The sequence below is a fragment of the Manis javanica genome, chromosome 12 (assembly GCF_040802235.1).
Source record: "Manis javanica isolate MJ-LG chromosome 12, MJ_LKY, whole genome shotgun sequence".
Taxonomy (NCBI): domain Eukaryota; kingdom Metazoa; phylum Chordata; class Mammalia; order Pholidota; family Manidae; genus Manis; species Manis javanica.
This window is the reverse complement of record NC_133167.1, coordinates 104,444,940-104,468,085: the sequence shown is the minus strand read 5'-3', so window position 1 is coordinate 104,468,085 and position 23,146 is coordinate 104,444,940. Positions and strand designations below refer to the sequence as shown.

The 23,146-nt window shown below is 35.4% G+C and overlaps 1 protein-coding gene across 2 annotated transcripts in view; it reads left to right on the top strand.

Moving 5' to 3' along the window:
- Window positions 1-23,146, top strand: part of TENM3 (teneurin transmembrane protein 3) — a 2,338,142-nt gene that overhangs the window by 164,101 nt on the left and 2,150,895 nt on the right. The window lies entirely within an intron of this gene.

The following is a 23,146-nucleotide window of genomic DNA, read 5'->3' as shown; positions in this document are numbered from 1 at the left end:
TAAAATTGTGCTACATTTGGAAATGTCTAATGCACAAGTGGGATGGGCCAACAAAATTGTTTGCACCAAGGTTGGTCTGTTTATCACAGGACAAATCGTCCTGCAGGAATGAAGCACTGGACGTGAAGAGGATGGTTCAGAGAGGGAATCTGAATCTGCAGAGGGAGGTAGAACTCTGAATGCTGCCTGGTGACTGACAATTGTATTTACACTAATCTCTCCTTATCCAGTTTAACATTCTCCAGTTTCACTTGCCCCCAGTCAACTGCAGTCCACGAACAGTTGATCTTACTTCTGATGTGCCATCAGAAGGTCAATGGTAACCTAACGGCACGCCACAGTGCCTACATCATTCACTTCACTTCATCTCATGCAGGCATTTTACCATCTCACATCATTACAACAGTGAGTACAGCGTGTAAGACATTTGACACAGAGACCACATTTACAAAGCTGCTATTATAATATATTGTCATAGTTTTTCAATTATATTATTAGTTATTGTTAATCTCCTACTGTGCCTAATTTATAAATTAAACTTTATCATAGGTGTCTATGTATAGGAAATAACAGTATGTATACAGGGGTCAGTATTACCCAGGCTCTCAGGCACCACTGGGGGTCTTGGAACACATTCCCCACAGATAAAGGGGAACTACTGTAATTCCTTGACATGCCTCCAGTGGACCTGAGATTTACAGAGAACAAGAGAACTATAAATAACAAAACAAAATTATACTTTTATAGACCTTGTGAAGTACTAGTTTTCAACTAATATCACTTTGGAGTATCTCTAAAATATTATACTAGAAAGAGGACAGAACAGGTTTGTGGTAGTCAGGGTTCTCGAGAAAAACAGTACCAATAGAATACACACACACACACACACACACACACACACACACACACACACAGGGAAATTTATCATAGGTATTGGCTCATATAGTACTTAACTCCATATACCTATTAAGACCCAGAAGAGCCAGCAGTGTATTCAATTCCAGCCCAAAGGCCTGGAGCTATGGGTCTGTTGCTTTAAGTCCCAGTGTCTGAAGGCCCTAAAACCAGGAGCTGTAATATTGTAGACCAGGAGAGGAAATTAGCTCTTCCTCTGCTTTTTTGCTCCATTGCAATGCTCAAGAGATTGGGGGATGTGAGCTCACACTGGTGAAGGGCCATCTCTACTTAATCTACTAGAACAAATTCTAATTTCTCCCAGAAACACCCTCAGACACATCCAGGAAAAAAATGTTTTACCAGCTTTCTGGGCATCTGTTAGTCTAGACAGGTTGACACATAAAATTAACCATGATGAGACCTTTCTCAATAACTTACCTAAAGGTACTGTGTAAATAATTTATCTAAAGGCATTGATAATTCAGATCATCAATGGTAACAACAGGACGGCAAGAGCAGAAGAGGTCACGAGCCCCCTGGAGTCAGACAGTTGGCGACAGGCATGGGCCGGGGAACTGGTAACGCCGACAGGCGCCCAGTGGGGCCTGGGCAGGGCTGCGTCTTGTGGCAGCAGCGGTATCTGTAGGCGTCTGCTTTGTCCAGGAACTGGGCAAGAACAAGGCTGGAGATTCTGGCAGCTGGTCTAATAACCCTGATGCTGGGCAGAAAACAGTTCTCATGCCTTGTGAAGCACAACCCGTGCCTTATAGGGCAACAGCCACAACTGGCCGGGCAGATGGTGACAGTGGACACATGACCAAGGAGAATGGACTTGCTTGCGAGGTATGTTCTAGGGGGTTATTTTCTTTTGAGTTTCCCACCTTCAAATAAATGATTCCCCCGACCTCTCAAACTGTTGCCTGTCCTGTGAGCTCCAAGCATCCAGAACTGGAGTACAGCCAGGCTTTTCATATAAGCGAATTTGCTAAAGCCCTTTGAAGACAGATGTTTACATCACAGTATCTCAAAAGGAGTCAAAACGAACTCATGGCCACGTTACTGCCTTTGGTTACTTATAGTTTCTTAATGCCAGTGTGACAGGAAGGGAGAACGGAGACATGGAGGCCACGGGCGTCTTGGTGTGAGAAGCTAAGCCTGGGCCTGTGTGGGAGTCTGGGCTGGGACGTCCCACCCAGTTTCCCTGCTCCAAGCTTTCCAGCCATTGGACAGTGACAAGTTTGGGGACCGTCAGAAAGATTGGATTACCCAGCAAACCCACCTCTAGAAACCCAGACTATCATCTTCAGTAGTTCTTTGCATTTGCTCATCTGATATGTTCTTCCCCCAAATATCTTCATGACTTGGTCACTATGCTCAGTCAAGTCCTGATTAAATGTCCCCTTCTCAGGAGGACTTCCTGTTCCGCCTGTTTAATTCCAGGACCTCGCCCGCCCTGGCCTTCTCTATCCCTCTTCCTAGAGTGTCACTTTCAAACAGTTTTTCCACTCCTTTATTTGGCTTTCTGTGTGTCTCCCCACCGCCCCAGCCCCACCATCATGAAGTTCCATAAAGTCACTTGTTTTTGTCTGTTTTGTCTGCTGCTCTGTCTGCAGGTCCTGAAGCAGCGCCCGGCACAGGGTGGGCACTCATTGAGTATCGGTTGTTAAATTACGTAATGAGTAGAAATTCTAATACTCTGGAAAAAAAAAAAAAAAAGCCAGTCGGCCAATAGGATGGTGAAATGCTGTGGGTCATCATCAGGGCCTTTTCTCTCTGCACTGTTTGCTCCCCGACCGCTGCAGTAGCCCCTCGGCACATTTGTCTGCTTCCACTGTCCTCTCCCAGCGCATGCCCTGCCGAGGAGTGAACCAGTCGGGGTGCGCCCCGCCCCTCCCAGAGCTCCCGTGGCTCCCCCGTGGGCCTGGAGTCCTTCCCCAGTCCGTCACCTCCAGGCTGTCTGCACACGCCCGGTGGCAGGCTTCTCGTGCTCGGCAGGCCTTCGCCTTCTGCGAACGGGCCTGGTCATGTGACCCTGTTCTGTCTGTTCGGAGCACACTTTGGTGGGGCTGGCTTCTGTGTATCAGTGACGGCTAAAATGTTTCTATTTTAGATATTAAGAATATGATGTAATTATAATGGAAAGCACATGTTAGCATGTTGGATAATAGATATTTACATTTATATACATACATCTATTTTTGGATATCTGTAACTTGAAACCATTTATGGCAACACTTCATGCATCAAAAAACAATTAGGTATCTATTATGCAATGGACTAGAGAAATCAGAATAACAAAAAGCTATAAACATAGTAGTGGGAAAGATATGAAATGGATTCTTCAGTTTGTGAGAACACTACAATGATATCTAGCATTTTTTGGAGTACATATACTATGTCAGGGACAATTTATATTGACAGTACCTTCACAGTATAATTTTGATGTGGGTATTAGTGGAATCATTTTATAGATGTGAAGGCTAGAAATCAGAAGGTTTGAGTTAATTCTGCCAGGTAATCACATACAGAAAATGAGTTCCCAGAGCAAGTATGCATGGCTTTCAGATCGCATGCTGCCTTTCCAAAATGAAACAATTCTTGGGTGGAAAAGAAGCACAATGGAGGTGAGGGCTTAGTCATGGAATTCTGTGGTCAGAAAAAGCCTTCCACAGGGGATGACATTAATCTGGGGCTGGAGGGGTCAGGGGGTGTAAAAATACAGATGAAGCTGAGAAAAATAAATTTCTGGAAAATGCAAATACCTCAAAATAGGACATAGAGACTGAAAGAGAATGGACAAAGTGGAGTGGTAAGACTGAGATATGTGCAAGGCAAACGAACTCAGGCAGATATGCAGACATGGAGTGTTGTTTAAGAAGCCACAGGACCACAGAAGTTGATTAAGAAGCAAGCAATTAACATGTTAAATAATGCAGAGATATAAAGAAAAATGAGAGTCATTTGTCACTTTCAATGTAGTAGAAGGATTTCGATAGAGTGGTAGGGTCAGAAAAGGGTCAGAAATCAGATTGCAACAGCTCAGAAATTACTGGGAGGTCTAGAAGTGGAAATGATGAGGACAGATAAAAAAATAATCATCATTTTTTAAAATATGAAGGTAACACACATCCTTGTTGGAGAAGGTTGTGGGGGAGATAAGGGAAAAAAGGGAATCTAAAGGGCTCATGGATGAGTCAGGGGTTCAAACTCTCAAATGTTATGATGGCCTTGGTTGATGCCTTGTTACAATGTTTGTGATTAATAAGATGGTCACTTAAAATGAGGCTAAATATACAAATAGCAAGAGCTATAAGTTTATTGAAATATGTAATGATGTATTGAGAGAAAATGTAGTGTGTTCAAAAAGTCAAAAACCAGAATGAACTGGTTTTTTAATTTAACAGCTTTATTGATAACTAATTTTCATACCATAAAATTCACCTATTTAAAGTGTAAAGTCAGTGATTTTTAGTGGATTTGAAGAGTTGTGCCATAGCTCATTTTGCTACTTAGCTGCACCCTCCCACCCCAGTCATAGGCACTCATCTACCTTGTTTTCTATAGATTTATCTATTCTGAGCATCTCCTGTAAATAGAATCATGCAGTATGTGGTATTTTGTGATGGGCTTTTTTCACTTGGCACAGGGATCTTGGTGTGTGTCTATGTTGTAGCATGCATCATTGCTTCGTTCTTGTTTTTGCTGAATATTATTACGTGCATGGATATGCCACATTTACCTAAGCAGCCATCAACTGACAGCCACCTGCATTGTTCCTGTTCATTTTTTTCTTTTGAATAGTGCTGCTATGAACATTCATGTACAAATCTTTGTGTAGATGCATGCTTTCATATTCTTGGATATATGATTAGGTATAGGACTACTGGGCCATGTGATAACTCCAGATTTATCTGTTTGAGGAACTGCCAGGCAATGTTCCAAAGTGGCTGCACCAGTTTACATCTCCTCCAGTGGTAGATGAGGGTTCCAGTTTCTCCATGTTCTCTTTTTTCCCAACCCTTATTATTTTTTTAGAATGAACTTGATATTAAAAAGTAAAGTACTTTTTCATATAATATGTTCAATATGTTTTTCTTTAATGTTAGATACCTTTACTGTAATGTGACCCTAAATTTAAAGCCATCAATTCAATTGTTGATCAGAAAAAGAGGTACCATAAATTCAGCATACTAATTATGTCTGGGATTCCATGTTTAGGGGTTTGCAGAGCCCGGGGGCAATTGCCATCAGAGGCTGAGTCCACGTTACAGCCAGGGGGCAGCAGTGTCCTTGTCATAGTGCTTCTGTTAGGGTTGTGCTATGACCCTGGATATTGGCTAGCATTTCTTATTCCTGTACTTTATGGGAACCTAGTTCTTCTACCTGCTGATTCTAGGAGCTCCTCTAAAACCCTTCAATGCATATCTTTCCTGTTTTAATCAGTGTTCCTTGTTTGTAACTAAGAATCCTCAGCCACAGATCTGTGCTACTGTTTTCATCACTGGCAAGATAGGACACAAAGGCTGCATGTGATTTTTATGGAAAAAGTGATATAAAATCAAATACTATTCAGGAAGGCCAAAGGTGAGCCCCGACATGTATCCATCATAAAAACACTTTATCTCAGAGAGGTGAAAACTGTTCTCACAAAAATCTGTGTTTGTAATAGTCCCAAACTGGAAATGATCAAGATGTCCTTTTGCAGGTGAATGGATGGTTAAATACACTGGGGTATATTCATACCTGGGGTACTACTCAGGCCTCAAAAAGAAATGGACTATTAAATATGAAAGCACAACAACTTGGATGAATCGCCAGGGAATTGCATTGGATGAAAAAATCCAGTTCCAGAAAGTTACATACTGCATACTACTACTGTAAAACATTCTTGAAATGACACAAGTTTAGAAATGGATAGTAGATTATTAATTGTGAGAACTCAGGAATGAGGTGTGTGGCAGGGAAGGAAGTTTGTAATAAAAGGCAACATAAGGGATCCATACAATGTTCTGTCTTGACTGTGTCAATGTCAACATCCTGGTTATGATAAGTGTACATCGTTTTGCAAGATGTTGCCATTGTGGGAAACTGAGTACAGCTACACGGGATCTCTTTGCATTATTTTTTTCTAACTTCTTGTGAATTTTTATCTCAAAGTAAAAATGTTTATTGAAAAATATATTGAAAGGTGTGTGATTTCTGAGAAAAAGATCTAATCTAAAATGATAGAACTTTATTATTTTGATACATATAGTTTCCAAAACAAAATACATGTCATTATGTATCATGCAGAGTTGTTTATATTGCACTAACAATTTTCTAATTATAATCAATATGAGATATCTTGGTTTCTGAGTGCCCTGACTGATAAATTATTTAGCTCCCTGACCCCTGGGGGTGAGACATATAAAGAAAATTTGGAAAGAAAGAAAAAAAAAAAGCCTTCTTCAAACTTTACCATTCATCCCAGATCACTGACATTTCATTTAATATTTTGAATATCGAAGAGAATTGAAAGCTACATAATTTCCCTTCAACAAGTAAATGAAAGAACTAATAAGACTGATGAGTATGTGCATAGTAACAGCATCAGTGAGGAATAATCTTGGAGGAGCCCAATTTGAAAACTATAGGGATCATTGATTTTTTTTTTTTTAGTAGAAATGCTACTTTACTGGTAAAAACATCATTTGGAAAAAAGAAATCTTGCATTGTCCTATGCAGTGGAAACCGTTATAGGCTTGGTAGCATGTCTGATTTTCACTGTTTGATAAAGAAGGAAGCTTCAACTCTGAATCAGAATCTTTGAAGAGCTGCTTTGTTATCAGAGAGTTTGACAAACATTCTTAGATGTGTGTGTTTTTTACTGTCCTGAAATTTGTCAATATACTTAATATAAGGACCTTCTTAAAAGTTTTGCTAATAAATGAAAGCCACCTTGTTGAAATTCAAGCAAAATTTGTTAGAAAAAAAGATATAGCATAAGTCTCAGGACAATGTAAGGAGAATAAATCTGGCTTGAATAATACTTGGATTATTTGACTGAAAAGTTAAAATCCCCTTTTTTTAAGGCTGCGTGGTCATCATAATAGTGATGCTGAAAACAATTTTGAGCTCTTCTGGCTAAACTACCTTTGTGCAAGAGATTGGAGACAGATGCCTGTTCAGATTTCTCAGTGCTAGAATGAAGCTTCATGTAAGCCAGGATCACAATTGGCAAAGACTTGTCATTTATCAACTGGTGGACTCTCCAAACATCTTAAAACATTGCAAATAATTCTGAATATGAGTTCTTAGATGATATCAAGTATGAAATATAAATTCATAACCTTTCTTACTACTGATACAGGAACAGTAAAGAGGAACTTGCTGAAAATAATCTTGAATTAGGGACAAAAATTAAAAATGGACATTGCTTCCAACTTGCAGACCTGCAGTCCTTTGACATAGGCTACAGTGCCCCAGCAGTGTGACCAAGGAGACTCCTGTTTTGTGGGGGTTTTTATGTGTGTGTATGTGTGCATGTTTTGTTGTGTTTCTTAATTACATTGTCTTTACAGTTAGTGTTTGCTAACTGTTATATATCAAAATGAAAAGTCAAAGTGATGAATAAAAAGCAAATGATTTTCTGGTATTGCTGAAGAATATGATTTCAGGTCTATTAAAAAAAGAAAAATACTACATGCTGTCATATACTCATGCATGTTTTCCAGTTCTTAGGGAAAGTTTGCCATGATACACCAAGACATTAATAATGGTTGTCTCGGGGGAGTGAAATTGGGGAGAACAACCGGTTATGTAGCTCTTTAACTTTTAAGTATTAAATGTATGTGGACCAGAGATGGCATATATTTTGTCAAGACTAAGTCTAAGATCTGAACATTTTAGCTTCTTTTTTAAGACAACAAGCTACAGAATCTCACAGAAATCTACTTCTGCACAGAAATAAGTTTTTGTTTTTGTTTTTGTTTTTGCAAAATTTAACATCATTTTATTTTCTGGAAGAAGCAAATAATCCACTGCATAAAAAATAAAAAGACATAATTATTTATATTATTAATGTGTCCATGTGAAGAAATATCTTTCTAAATGCAATAAAATAAAAAATCTGGTTTCAAGGTTTTTTTCCTTCCCGGGCATGGACCTTTATGTAATAGATAGTCTCAAGGAGAATAAAGGCTCCAGCTGATTAGGAAACACTGAAATACAAGGTATCTAAGGCAGATCTTCATCTTATTTATAATTCCATCCACTTCAAATTTCAAACTGTACTGTTTCTAGTCAGCAAATAGCAGATCCCTTCCGAGTTCTCTACTCAGTGTCGTCATTCTTTTTATTTTATTCCTTTTGTTTTACTTGCCCCCCAACCCCGGAACAGAAATCTACTGTCTACCAGGGGACAGTATATGATTTAGTTATGATTTTAGCGTGTGTGACCTGCTGACTCCTAAGGCAAAAGGAAACTTTGGCTGTGGATTGGAGTAACAAACAGTATTCATGACTGAAGAACTACCAGTATTATCTATTAATGGCTGGGATGGCACTCCAAAAAATATATAGAGGGGCACAGAGACGGGATGCACCATCTTCATCAGTAATTTGGATTACATAGGTATATGTTTTATATATTAACGGTCCTATTTTCATGTGTATTAAAATGCTAACAATAAAACATATCACCAAAGTGACTATTATAATCTAGGGTCAGGAATAGAAATGTTTAATAAAAGCAGTTCTGGGGGGAATGCAAATGAAAGAAAATTAAAGTGCATGTAAATGGATGCGGGAAAGAGCCTGGTTCCGCGGGCTTGGCCAGTGTGCAGGCCTGCCTGGAGTAGGAAATCCCTTTTTTCCTTTCCCCAGAGAAAACTGCAGTTCTGGCGATCTAGTTATGTAAGAGTAAGATGTTTAAAGACATGATAGTGTGGTTTTAAAATTAGGAAATAAATTCAACTCTTATAAATGAGGTATTTAAAACAGAAGAAAGGCTAGGTCACTAGATCCAATATCTAAATCTCATTTTGTGTCCTAAAACCAGTGTGGCACTGGGGACGTCACGGACACTCTCTGGGCTCAGTATTTTCACTCTGAAAATTGAGGGAGCTGGAAAACTTAGGACAGTGTTAATATAATATCTTACACCTAAAATTTCATGAGCCTCCTTAATGCACTAAGTAATATATCCATAGGCTACATTTTTCTTTCTGAGAAGGAATACATCTTTAAAAATGTAACTTTAATGCGATTCAAATGTTTTTACTGTGATCAACATAGTGATAAAATTATAATAGTTAAAAATGACTAGAAAATATAACATTAGATTTTGGGTTTATTGACAATTGTATTTCTACAGAAGTAAAAATTTAAGAATAATAAAATATGCAAGTGGTTTACACAAAAGCTTACTTGATATAGTAATATGATCATGACTTTTTAATTCCACTAAAGTAACAGCAGATAAAATATAGGTGCATCATGCAATACTGTAAGGTTCATTTAGGTAAAAATAAAGAATTTGGGCTCTTTTATTAAGTGCATTGTATTTCTTAAAATGTTTTAAGATATCACATAACCCTTTTAGCATATTTGCTAATAATTAAAGGATTGGACAAAATAGTTCTTGTGTATAGTTTTTCATATTGCTGCATAAGCCATTGAGTAAGAATTCATTGGGAAAGTAGTCTAGTCCAGATTTCCATGGTCACGCCAACTATACTAGAATATCACTTCAGAATTACAGTGTTGCTTGGGACTGCCTAAGTTTGACATTAACTTTTTTTTCAGTGGAACAGATTCTAGCACAAAAGCAAACAGCAGGTTGAAAAAGACTCAGGGAATGCAGCTTTGAGGGAAGTTTTATGCTTAGAGGCAGAGAGGAGTGGTTTGAATTTCTAAAAGATTAGAGAATAAGCCACTTAGATCTTTCAAAGTACCGAAATAATCGTTTTTAAGTAAAAGCAAGACTCAGAGCTTCTGAGAGTTCAGAGAACTTCGTCCTGGAGCTATGATACAGCCGCACCAGGGATTGCCAGATATTGCAGGGCGCTCTGTCAGCTGTCAGTCAGGAAATAAGTCTCTCCATCAGATGGAAGCCTTCTGAGTTGGAGCCAGTGTGTCACCCTGGGAGTCTCAACAGCCTGGGGAGCACGGGGTCCCTGGTGCACTCTGATTCATGCATACCTGTAAAGTCACCGCTGCTATGGGCAGAAGGAGACTGATAACAGTGCTGTTGGCAGAAATGCTTTCACACGATCGTTGCCTCCCTCAACCTACTGTCCCTGGCTGCAAGGAAGCAAAAGGACCAGGCTGTTCCCAGCAGAGCTCTCCTTTCATGGTGACCCCTTTAGAGGGCTGATGCCAGAACCGCCTCTTGCGCCCTGCGCTGCTACAGACACCAAGGACATACAGTTGTGTTTTGAAGGTCCTGTCAATTGTTGGTCCTGTCCATTGTTAGTGTCTATCAGCTAATGCCTTCTCTGGCACATACTTGCTGACCAATTTCCCAGGTTCCACGCAACTGGATTTCCTTCCTTTATCAGGAGCCTGTGTCTCATGCCATGTTTTATTCCTTCATGTCTCTGGGCTAATTATTTTATCTTTATTTCACTTTATTTTTAATCCCACAAAGTCCAGTTATATTAGATTTGCTGGTATTAATTGGTAAAAATTTGGATATTGTTGTTTGGTTGAAATTGTCTACACTTGTAACTTACTGAAAGATAGGATTCAAATAAAATAAAATCAGGGCATGATATGATAAATTTTATGACATGATACTTGACAATAAATTTAATTCACACATCAGGGGTTAGTTTTGCAAGAATATGTATAAGGGCACCACAGAAAGGCGTGCATGGTGGACTTCAGATGGTAGAATTCACAGATCTGCACATTTTGGGCAGTTTTGGTTTCACTGACAGTATGCCATAGTCGGTGTCCCAGTGACTGAAGAGCGTTACTTTATCAAGGTTTTAAAAGAACAGGAGACGGTGGAGAATTTCAGAAGTATTAAAAAAGAATAACGAGGGCTGAGGAGATTGGTTGTAGGTGAGGGAATTGTGGAGACCTAGTGTCATTATGAAGAATTTAGTAGTTAGAATTTTGTTTGCTCCCAAAGTCAACATGTATGATAATTTTAAAACTTATTCCCCAACAAAGGCTTCATCCTGGGGTTATGTATATACATATTTTCCCTTCCTTTACCCTTCACAGGAGGGTCAACACACAGAGAACAGACTATACCTTACATGCCATGTTAAGCAATTCGAGTTACCTAGAATATTGTTTGAATATAGGAGCTTTCAGTACGTGTTGATTGGTTACAAAAACAGTTATTCCTAGGGATTTACCCTATTACTTGATTTTAATTTTATGCACATATAAGTAATTTTTCTGTTTGCCTTGCTTTGTTTCTTTATTTATTTTTTATCTTTGTTTTTTTAGTGCTTTTTTTCTAGTACTAGTCTCACTGTTCTGAAAATAAAGTCAGAAAGATTCATGTTATGTCACTTATTTCCACTGCACAATCCCTGAAGAGACAGTGGGGGGGGTCTTTGAAAAATTATGATACCCAAGTGCTTTTTAAAATATTTAAAGATGTAGTTTTTAATAGTTCCTGTGATGAACAAATTTCTTCTTAAATCCTCCAGAAAATACTAGATCCTATGGAGAGAGAAAATTGTAACTCAGCCCATAGGATGTGGCAACTGAAATGTCTTGTGTTATTATTTCCATCTCTGAAATACTGTTTGTTTCTACTGCTAAAGTAAAGAAACATGATAAAATATATTCACAACAAAGGCCACCATTCTGTTTCTGTCTGTGGAAGAAAGGGAAGCAGAAAGTTTTCCTGGATTTGAAGATTGTGATTATGAACTCACACAATCATTGTTTATGATTTAGCAATGATCAGAGGACCAATAGGTGCTGGTGAAGAATAGGGTTTTGCCAAGTGCATTTCTACAGAAATTACAGCTTAAGGGAGCAGAGGAGAAGGCTGGACTGCATACAAACCTATCACTGTTGGTTGTGGCAAGGATCATTTTACTGTAATGAATATTTAAAAAGTAATAGTTGCATTTGCTGTACATGTGGTATGAAAAATTTCAAAGCAGTTTATTAAAACTGCTATTTATTCTATGAGATTTCAAGTTAGGGTTGATTTTTCAAATTTGGAGATTAATGATGCTATTTAGAAAAACTGGCTCCCTGACATACTTCCAGTCTGTGTGCCTCTAATGACCACACAGAGATAAATACACAGACAGCATACAGTAAGAACAAAAATCTACTTTCAATACAGTAAAGATATGCTCAAAATATGGGTAAGCTATGTTGATGTATTTTAAACAAGTCCTTAAATGTTGATAAAAGCATTTTAAATAAACAATTATTTTAGTGCTAAATACATTGTGAATAAGATTATAGCTATTTCAGTGAGGCTTTAGTTATTTTTTTTAAGTGATAGGTGGTATTCTGTATTGACTTAACTATGCATGTTTTCCACATGTTTTTCAGTTGCATTTAAGATTCTCCTTCCTTTGATTATGCTTTAATTTTAACACCTACCTGGTACATCACTATTTAACTTGTACTCTTTTACTTTGTGCAACAGGTTTGATGATGAGTGTGATATATGTTATTATAATTCATCCTTACGATATTAATAAACAAATATTTGTCTTAATACCAAATCCAATTTTGAAAATAGAAACAAATATGACCAGCTTTGAATTTAAACAATTAAAATATATATAGGTTCTGGGTTCCTTTTAAGGTGCTTATTCATAAAGCAATTTGTTATACAAAAGTTGTTAATTCTTATTTAGATAGTTTTGCTTTGGAAGGTAATTATTTTGATAACTTTTCATTATAGTTCAAAAAATAGGTAGTAGGGCTTTAGAAAAATGATTCTTAGTCAAACAAGGAATTATTCCAAACCTACAATGGAAATGTTTAAAGTATCTTTAAAATAGACCCATTCAAGGGAAATAAAATAATTAGTGGTAGTAGAGATAATATAATGCTTTACACTATTGCTAGTGTCAGCCATTATGAGAGTAACAGCTTGTACTCTATTCCCTCAATCCTAAAATGTCAATATCTGTAAAAGGTACCATTGATTTAACATCAGCTTTCCTGGGGGAAAAACCAGAATTGGCTTGCAAATTTCTTTTAAAATCCATTGCAGGATGTATCCTAATTTAAGAAATGTTAAAATGTGAAGAAATATTGGTATTAGAATTGAGAAAATGTAGTGATGCATCTGTGTATTTACTATCTATGATATTGCAATGAGACCCACAATTTTGGAGCTGACAGCTTTTCATCCAGAATGAATGTCTTTACCTAAAGCTGCTATAGTTGCTGAGGTTGTTGTAAATATGTATATAATAAGGAATAGATGCAGCTTGATATCGAGTGGTTGTATGACCACTTTTTCCTCCAGTCAAGTTCGTAAAAGCATGAAATATATTCTGAGATATTTTCACTGTATAGTAACATCCAGGTTCTATGTCTGAACAATGTTTTAAGATGTAGGATGTTTACATATAACTTTGAAGAAATAAAAATAATGAGAAGCAATATATCATGATAAAATGAATCCTTAGTACCAGGGTTTTTCTCCCCAATAAAAGTTTGTCATGAGCAAAGTTTTAGATGGAGAGTGAAATCTTATTTTATGAAATATATTGATTGTATTATATATGTATATATTTAAAGTTACATTCTTGATACTTAGCATAGCATAGAGTGAACCCCTATGAAAAAAGAAAATGACATTTTAAATGAATTCAACCAAGTGCATTTATTAGACTCTGAAGGCTTTTAGAAATAGGATGAATAGTTATGTTGCAAGAAAAAGGCCAGGTTATTCACATTACTTTTGCCTTGATTGTATTATTTGTATGGCATTTACATAAAATATTTAAAAATTTGGTAGTAATTCAATTTACACATGATACCCAAATAACGATTTCCAGAAACACAGAGCCTTGCTTACTCTAAATGAACACTTTAATTAAAATATAGTCCATTCAATATTTACATTGGCATACACACATACATATCTTCAGTGTCAATACAAAATTACCACTAAACTATTATTTTTACCTTATAGACAGATGCAAAACAAGCAAAATGGAATGAATTCAAATGGTCTTAAACTAAGCCTGTCTTATAGGTGTAATTAGGTATGCAACAGCTTAAAATACATCTGCACCATAAAAGAGGCATAAAGAGTATTCGAACTAACAATTTGATATTGTAATTGTTGTTTTTAAGATTTCTCCATGGTGTCTGCACATGTCAGTGAGTTTGAGTAAAGATTAAAGCTCTTACTTTCACTTACTTTCAGTTGTTTTTTGTGATCTGAGTCGCGGTTGTTTTATTTTTTATTTATTTATTTATTTATTTTTGTGTGTATCTATAAATAGCAGATTTGTAACTGTAATCAACAAGGTCACAGGAGCAAAAAACCAGTCTTTTGGGCATCCATTTATAAAGGCAATTTTCAAAATTTTTGTTATTGCACAAATAGCAATTAGTAGTAAAGGAAATAATAAAAAAGAAAAATTTTTCACTATTTTAGTAAATTGTTTCCCTTGTCCTATTTACATGTATTCTTTATATGTGTTTACTTATAATGTGAATACAATTTTGCATTCTGCTTTTTCAGTATTTTAAAGTTTAAGACTCTTACCTGACTATCTTTTGCAATAGTTAAGTAATTTTCTTTTGAGATGATTTTAAATATTTAGAAAACAACTAGACTAATAGAAAAGGAACTAGATGCATTTCCATTGTATATAATGACACAGGAATAGAACTTAAAAATAATTTCCTCTTTGAAAACCATTATAATATTTCATACTTCATATTTTAACTCTTTGTATTGATGCTGTGTGTAACCAGGATATTTCGTGTCATGGATAAAAAAGAATGATGAGATAGCAGCTATCAAAAAGCAAACTAAAACCAGATATCCATGGACAAAGAATAAATACAATATCGTAGGATATAATATTCAGACATAGGGAGGTGCCAGTATAAGAAGTAGCAGAATGAAGAGGGGTGAATGAAGAATAGATGGTGAGAGTCTCTTACTTTAGTTTAATTGTACTATATTCACTAGAAAAACAAAATTTTTCTTTATATCTTTTAATGCTTCATAACTACATGTTTCCTTTGAGAAACATGCTAGTTACACTCTACATACTCTAAATTGGCAATCTATACCCACTTTCTTTTTTTGTTTAAATCAAATATAGATTTACTAAGGCCTGTTTAAGTATGCATTAGTATTAAAGGTATGATATTTGTGTTAGTTGAATTTATATTTGTGAAACATGGCTATTTACTCCTAATGTTACAATATTTTGGTTAATTATATTAAATAAAACTTACCTCTTTTATAGTTGATAATACTTATCCTAATGACACCTTTAATGAATCTGGCATAATGCAGTAATCTCTTGGCAATTACTGATTTATCATTCTTTTAATTCCTATTTGATTATTCATCTAATGTGTGTGCATTTAAATAATGCATATGCATATGTATGGTAATGGTAATGGGCTAAAATATAGTAAGTAGAAATGTTTCTGTTTTAAATGCCTCTCAAGGATAAAATGTATGTCCCCTTTAATAACCATAAGCAATTATTGATTCCATTCCCCTTTGGTGAAAAGGTCTAGTTTAAAAGCATAGTATCTTCTGCATAGATGTGTATTATCAACAACTAAGAAATCTGGGGATTCATTTTCTATGTTTACATAAACAAATGTTCTGAATTTCAATTATAACATATACATTTATTAAATTATTTTTACCTCCCAAGCAGCTACTTTTACCTTATTGAGCAGGTACATTAAATACTTCCTTTCTGTGTATCATGATCCACAACAAGAAGATTAAATGAATTTGATAAAAGTAATACAATAACAAAACTCATTGGATCCAAAGGTATAATCAATAACGCAAGACTAGAAATTAAATAACAAACTACTCCCAACCTAATTTTTTTTAAAGAGAAAACCATCCTATTTGCAATAAATATGAAATATTTTCATGGAGATTGTATTTTTTAAAATATTAGAAAATATTTGAATACCTCCTTGCTAATACATTTTAAAATATGGATCACATTGTTAAACTTTATAATTTATTAAAAAAAGAAGTGCTTATACCTAAAGAAGTTATCAGAAACTCTGAAAATGTGTAACCCTCAATCCATCATGGGGTTCTATTAGCCCCAGTATCTACATGCTAACTGGTCTGGCAAAGCACACATTTAAGAATAGTAAGGAAAATCTGAAAATTGGAGTAGAAGGACAAATAAGTAGGAAAAAAACCAGAAAGCCAAGAAACTGGCCCTGGCATTTAGAGAGATTTAGTTTGTATTCAAGATATCTTTACAAAGCAACTGTCTGTTTATTGTGGGGAGGGAGACAGTGAAAGGAACACAGCAGTGTTGAACCCCCAAATTGCAAGTAAGTTCCAGAGAGCTTAAATAGTTAAATGTATGCTATGTTTATATTATTTATAAACTAGAGTGCATACATAAGCATAGGCAACATTTAGGTAAATATCCAAAAACACGTTTCTTATTAAAAAATTCAGAAATGATAAACTTAAATGGATTTGACTAATTAAAATATTAAGCTTAGTGGAAAGAAAGTAGTGTATATATATATATATATATATGCTTATGTATGCATATCTATATCTATTTAAGCATATGTGTATATGTAACAGAAAATAGTGTTAATAAACCTAATGTACACAGAGTTTGTCTAAAGCAATGAAAAAATGTCTAACAACTCATTCAAAGAATGGGCAGAGGAATAGGGGAAGAGGTTAAAAAAATTAAGAACCACATCATCTAAAAGATTGCACCTCAATAATGTTAAGTAAAACATAGAATGATTAATGATGACATAAAAGATAAGTGTTAACTTCATGTTTTCAAATACATTAGGAAGGTTGAGCTTTGTAATAATTTATCCAAATTGGAAATGTGCATGCCATCTGCCATCTGTCCTATCAATTCCACTACTTGGACCTGAAATGGGTAAAATACTGGACTGATGTTCAAAGAGACATAAAGGGTGTTCATCTTGGTGCTGTTTTTAATACTCCTTAATCAAAAACACATTTAGTATCATTATATGATGGAATATACATCCTAAAAACAATCCTGAGATTATTGAAATGGATTATTCAGATCAAAGTTTTTTAAACTGGAATGGTGACCATGCTCTATTTTGTTCTATAAAAGGCACATCATAAAATAGAATGTTCATAGTTTTGTAAAGTAAAGATTATTAATGTGATGATCTATGATTTGTGAGGGAAGATATCTGGAAAATCATTGAAGTATAAAAATCAGGATAATGGGGAAGGGAATTCCTTTATTCAAAATATAAATCAGGGTGAGATGTGTGAGGGAGCAGGATCATGCTACATAGTGTGACTGGGTCCCGAGAGGATGGTTTGAGCTCACTGGAGGGAAGCGAGAGGGTAAGACAGGAAAATGTGAGGAGAGGAGTTTCTGGGAAGACAGTCCTTGAAAAGACAAGAAGCACATGTTAAGGCCTTATGGCAGAAACATATTCGTTCAAAACAAATGATTCAAAATACACAAAAATATTTAAACTGTAAAATGGGAGAAAACTAGGATTTCTAACAATTGGTTGGGAAGACCTGCCACACTGATCTGTACTTTAGAAAAGGCTTAGTCAAACCCAAGTATAATACTAGTTTTACCTATATTTTTACCTGTACAGTTTACAATAATGATCATCCCGTGATGTCTAGTAACTTTTAAATCAATGCTTGATCTAAGTAATCTAAGTCAGGGAATATCTTTCTCTAATTGTGCCTAAATATTCTTAGGTTGAAAGGTACAATAATTTAATGACCAGGGACACTCAATTAAAGGAAGCAATGCTATCTATTCCTGCATTATTATACTTAAAAGTAAAAGGTTAGATATGAGTACTGCATTGTGCAAGTAAGTGATCAAAATAAATATCTGTCATTTCCCAATTTAACATTTTTACATGCAAAGAACATTTAAGATGTAAAATTTGCTACATAACTGATAAAAATTGCAAACAACTGTATGTCAGCTCTGAGTTATTTTTAAATCATTTTTCTTTTCTAATTTTATGTGAAGAAGATTTTCTTAAATGTAAGGTAATACATAATCTTAGTGAAATATGGTTACCTGGTAAATATCTATATCATTGAATAAAAATGAAATTGGTATTTTTGTTTCTTTCTGAAAGTAAACACTTGAAAAATTAAGTAAAATCAGTTCATTAGCAGTACAGCTTCCAAAGCTCATTCTAGGATGTGAAAAATTTAACACTGCATCAACTAGTGCTTGAAAACATTCATTTACAAACAACTTTTTTGGAGCAATTACTTGAAGGCACAAGACTTTTATGAAAACTCCTAAAACATAATCCAGCAATCAGAGCTTGTATATTTTTCAGTAAGTGAAATACAGATGACATGAAAGTGCATGAAAATTGGAAAGTATTCCCAAATTCTCATTCAGCCCCAGTGACTGCACAGACACGTGAAAGGCCAGAGAAGGATCTGAAACCTTAAGTGTGCTACTCACAAAATTACTGTTCCCTCGGGTGACTCTCTAACTTTCAGGTTAGCCCTGCTGCCTATGATTTGTGAAACCATTGTCAGAAAATAATGCATCTTCAACCTATTCAACATTTTGACAACTTTATCATCTTGGACCAACGTGAATTTGGCCTTTATCCTCCAATTCTCAATCTTGCCAGCACTGTATCTTTCCAGGTAGATCCTTGCAAACAAATTACTTGTGCTTATTTGGAAATTAAACTGTAAATGTCAAGGTTTTATTTTTTCCATCTACAAAGGTTTTATCAATCCCTGACCTGAAAAAGGTTAGATGAAATCTTAGATATTAAAACTACTGTCCAGCAAAGATCTTATAAAAAGACAATTCACATAAATAAGTCATGATTACAAATTCTTAATGTGGAAGTGACATAACTCTTTGAGGTTATAATATGTGCATTTTTCCAAATTCTTAATCAATTGCTTGATTTTACCATGCAAAAATAGGCAGATATTTTTATGTTTTCTTTCTATAGCATCTGAATTTTGTGAGTAAATGTATTCATCACTGGCTGGCATACTGGGTTTTGTGAGAGCCAAGAGTTTCTTTAGTAATCAAGAGAAATATAAAATTATAAAGTAAACACAAGAAACTAGCAACAAAGAACTCACGAAATTTCCTCATATAAAATTAATTCTAATTAATGGTCAAGTAAAATATATTCTATGTAGATATTTTAATGTGAGATAGTGATGTGAAAACAATGTGTATAGGGGATGAAGTTACTTAAATTTTTCAGAATTCAGTAGCAGCTCACCTCGTGCCACAGATAAATACAGTAATTGTCATTAACTTGGCTTACTTGGATAGAATAAATTTAATATCCTACAAATATTTCCTGTCCAACATAGGAATTTACTTGATGTTTATCAGTGCAGTGCTAGGTAGAGGCTCAATCATTTATTTTAACATGAATTACATAGGACTATATAGGATCATCTTACTTAAATATTGATGAGAACTGTTCAACATATAAACATTTTTGTACATTTAAATTTTGTTTTAAATATTCCTTAACATTTACCTTTGGAAAGTCATGAGTTATTTATATAATAGATATAGATACAGCTATAGATAAAGCAATAGAGAGTCCCTCATGTTTATGGAACCCTCAAAAGCAGGATATGTTTGAACTGTATGTATTTTTCTGAGAGTCATGCAAATTTTTCATTTTCATTTCCCATGTGTATTCTATAATATTTAATTCAGAAATTCAGCATTTTAGCTTGTTGATATTCATACCATTCTTATTTAATTTTGCATGAATGAGATACTTCAGAGGATCTAATTCCTATCAAGTTTATTCAATGTTTTTTCTTTTAATTTAAAAAAATCATCAAATACTTGTACATTATATTTTTAAAAATTCAAGTATTGTCTGTAAGGGCTTATATATCATGGCATTCCTTTCATACTTGGTTAAAAATCTTACCATTTTAAACATAAATAATTCAGTCACAAAAAAGCATGATTTGATGGAAAGAATACATTGTGTTGTATTAACATCGTCACGAAAATGGGTTTGAGTCATCAGTAGCCAGGTACGTGACATTGATAAAATCAGTCACTTGGTATTCTTAGGCTCATTTTCTTATAATACAACATGAAGATGATAATGGCACTTCTTATTTCATATTTGAATGAAAAAGCCAGATAAAATGTTGACCTGACATTCATTGATCAGTGAAGATATGTTAGTTACTATAATATTGCTGTTATTATCATGCCAAATTGTGGGTCCTGATTTAGCCGATTATTTGGTGACTTCTGCTTTGGATTCCAGTGTTTGAGAATGACAGGGACCATTTTCATGGCAGCGCTGACTCCCGCAAGGCATGAACAGGAAGCTAGGGGAATGGACAGTATTCCCTGAATATTGAATCCCAAATTGGAAGTCAGGATGACGTGTCCACTTCTGACCATTATTTGTGTTTTTAGTGGTGACTTAGTTCCTAGACACACTTACCAAAATATTATGAAGCCAAAATGTAGATGCTTTAGTTGACTATTCTGGGAATTTAAATACCATTGTGAACATTGTTATAAGCAGATAATATACTACGCCCAAATAAGCGACAGACAACTTACAAACAGGCCCTGGAAATCTGGCCTCTGTCTTACACGAGAATGCTATTTAGAACCTTCAAATTTAAAATTCTTTGAATGGTAACTTTTTTTTCACAAACTACAAATTTCTTAATGAAGTATGGACACTAGCTTCAGAAAACTTCACACAAGAATATCACAGGTCCACATGAAGACATATGTATATGTCTTGATAAATAAAATAAATATTGAAATTAAATAACAACCTACAAGTAATAGTACTAAATGTTGGTCAGTCTACTAAAGCCTTCTAAAAATAATTTGGATGAATCAAATGTAAGAAGACTGGCCTGGTAGCAGCAAATCTCTCCCATTAACTCCTCCAGCTCCCACTTGTATAAAAAGCCTAGGTTGAGTAACAGCTTTAGAAGAGAGTTTTGAGGTTAGATATTGGGTTGCAAATAATGTCACACAGAGCCTACTGTACAGTTCTTTTTGTGTTGTTTTGAGTCGTATTTGGGGGTCATAGGAACAAATTTAAATATGGCCTGTGAGGGGAATTGAAGTACGAACAAGAGCCTTAATGTTTCCCAGCACCTGGAGTTCTAAGAGCCGTATGACTCTGAGTGGGTTGAGAATTCAGGATCCACTTGGGTCCCAGTGCCAGCCATGCCTGTGGAGCAGCAGGATGCCCACCGGAGACAAGGATGGCAGAGATGAGACTCCTTGCGGAGAATCAAGGAGACCTGACTCTGCTGTTGTCCACAAGTTCAGAGGCAGGGGCCGCGCACGAGGCAGCGTGGGCATGCGTGGTGCAGTGAAAGACACGGGAGTTTGATGCAAAACCTTCATTGTCCCTCATCCCCCCACCTTTGTTTATTTCTGGTTCCAAGTTTATAATTTTGTATTCTCCAGAAGATAACTAGGTAGATTATAAGTTTGTCATCTTGATGAGAAAAGTTATCTCTTTTGTTGAAAAATAATTAGTACTGTGATTTCACTGTGAAGTTCCTCTTTTGAGCCTTGGGAGAAAATACTGTTACAAGAATCCTACTCTGGGCTTACAAAATAATCAATAACCTATTGAACATCAGGATGAAAAGTTATTTAAATATTGGTTAGTTTAGGGACTGATATAACTTTGCCAAATGTTGGGTAGTGGTACCTGTTTCCTAACAGCCTCATTGACATTTCTGACAGTGCAGGTGCTGGTGTCCGAAATCTGACAATGGGCCCTTAAGCAGATACAGCTTCCAACTATCCATAAATTCACTGACCTAGCGTTTGTAAATTTGCCAGCTAACGGGGATGCCAGCCTTAATGGAAACTGAAACATAAGACCCTGACGGCCAGAACATACTACCGCAGTCATCAAGCAAGAAGAATTTCCATACAAAGTACCTTGTTAATTAAATTGCACAAGGCTTATTAATCCTAGTGAGGGAGGGACCAGTGGCTATCGTTATTAGATCAAATGGGGAAAGTATTCATTCATTCATTATTCATTCATTCAGTAATTCAACAGATATTTCTTGAGTGACTCTAGGACTTAGAGGGATTGACACTTGGCGATGTTGAGCGCGTATCTGAAAAACAAAACACGCAAACACACTTAACTTAGCCAAACTAAGAACATTTTTGAGATATGTTTGAATCAAGGACATTGAGTGACAATTAGAGATTGTTGCACATACACTCATGCATCCACATATACTATTTCAGTTACTAAATGACCTCTTTCAAAAACTGAAAAAGCAATGCCGTATCTATAAATAGAAACATCACACCTACACCACATTCAAGAGTAGACAAGGCATGTAAGTAAAAGGGATGAAAAACATCTGTCTTGAATGAGCCAAGGTGTTATAAGAGGTCTGATGATTCATAGTCCCATAAATGTTAAAGCAAACTATTATTTTCTAAAATGTGAGACTATAATGAAGAAATACAAAGTTTCAAAAAGAGATTATAATACAGTAGAAGGAGATGAAGATCAAACAATCAGAGCCTAGGGGCAAATACTGAAGAAAAGAAAATGTACAAAAAATTCTGAAATGAAAACATTTGGGATTCCAGAAATAGATTTTTAAAATTTGCTGTGATTGCCTGGGGCATGATGAAATAATTGTTGAAGTATTCATCAAAAAAATAAAATAGGAAAAACATAAATATGGAAGTTTCTAGAAAAGATAGAGTTGTAAGAGATGTAACAGAGAATACATATATTAAATGTGTTTGTAGATGGAAAACTAAACAGACAAAAGGGATATTGAAGTTATAACTGAAATTACTTCTGATTAAAATTCTTGTTTCTGCAGTCAACTCAACCTTGAAATTTTATATAGATTTTTTATAAATATATAAATTGATTCTTTGAAGTTTCTGAATGGCAAGAATTAACCTTGATCAGGACAGGGGAAAGAGTCACACACAGGAGGTAAAGGTGATATTAAAAATCAGACTGGACATACCATCCAATGAGAAAGGAGGTGGGTTATCTACCAGCAAAGCTACTGCCCAGTGGTATCCGTTAG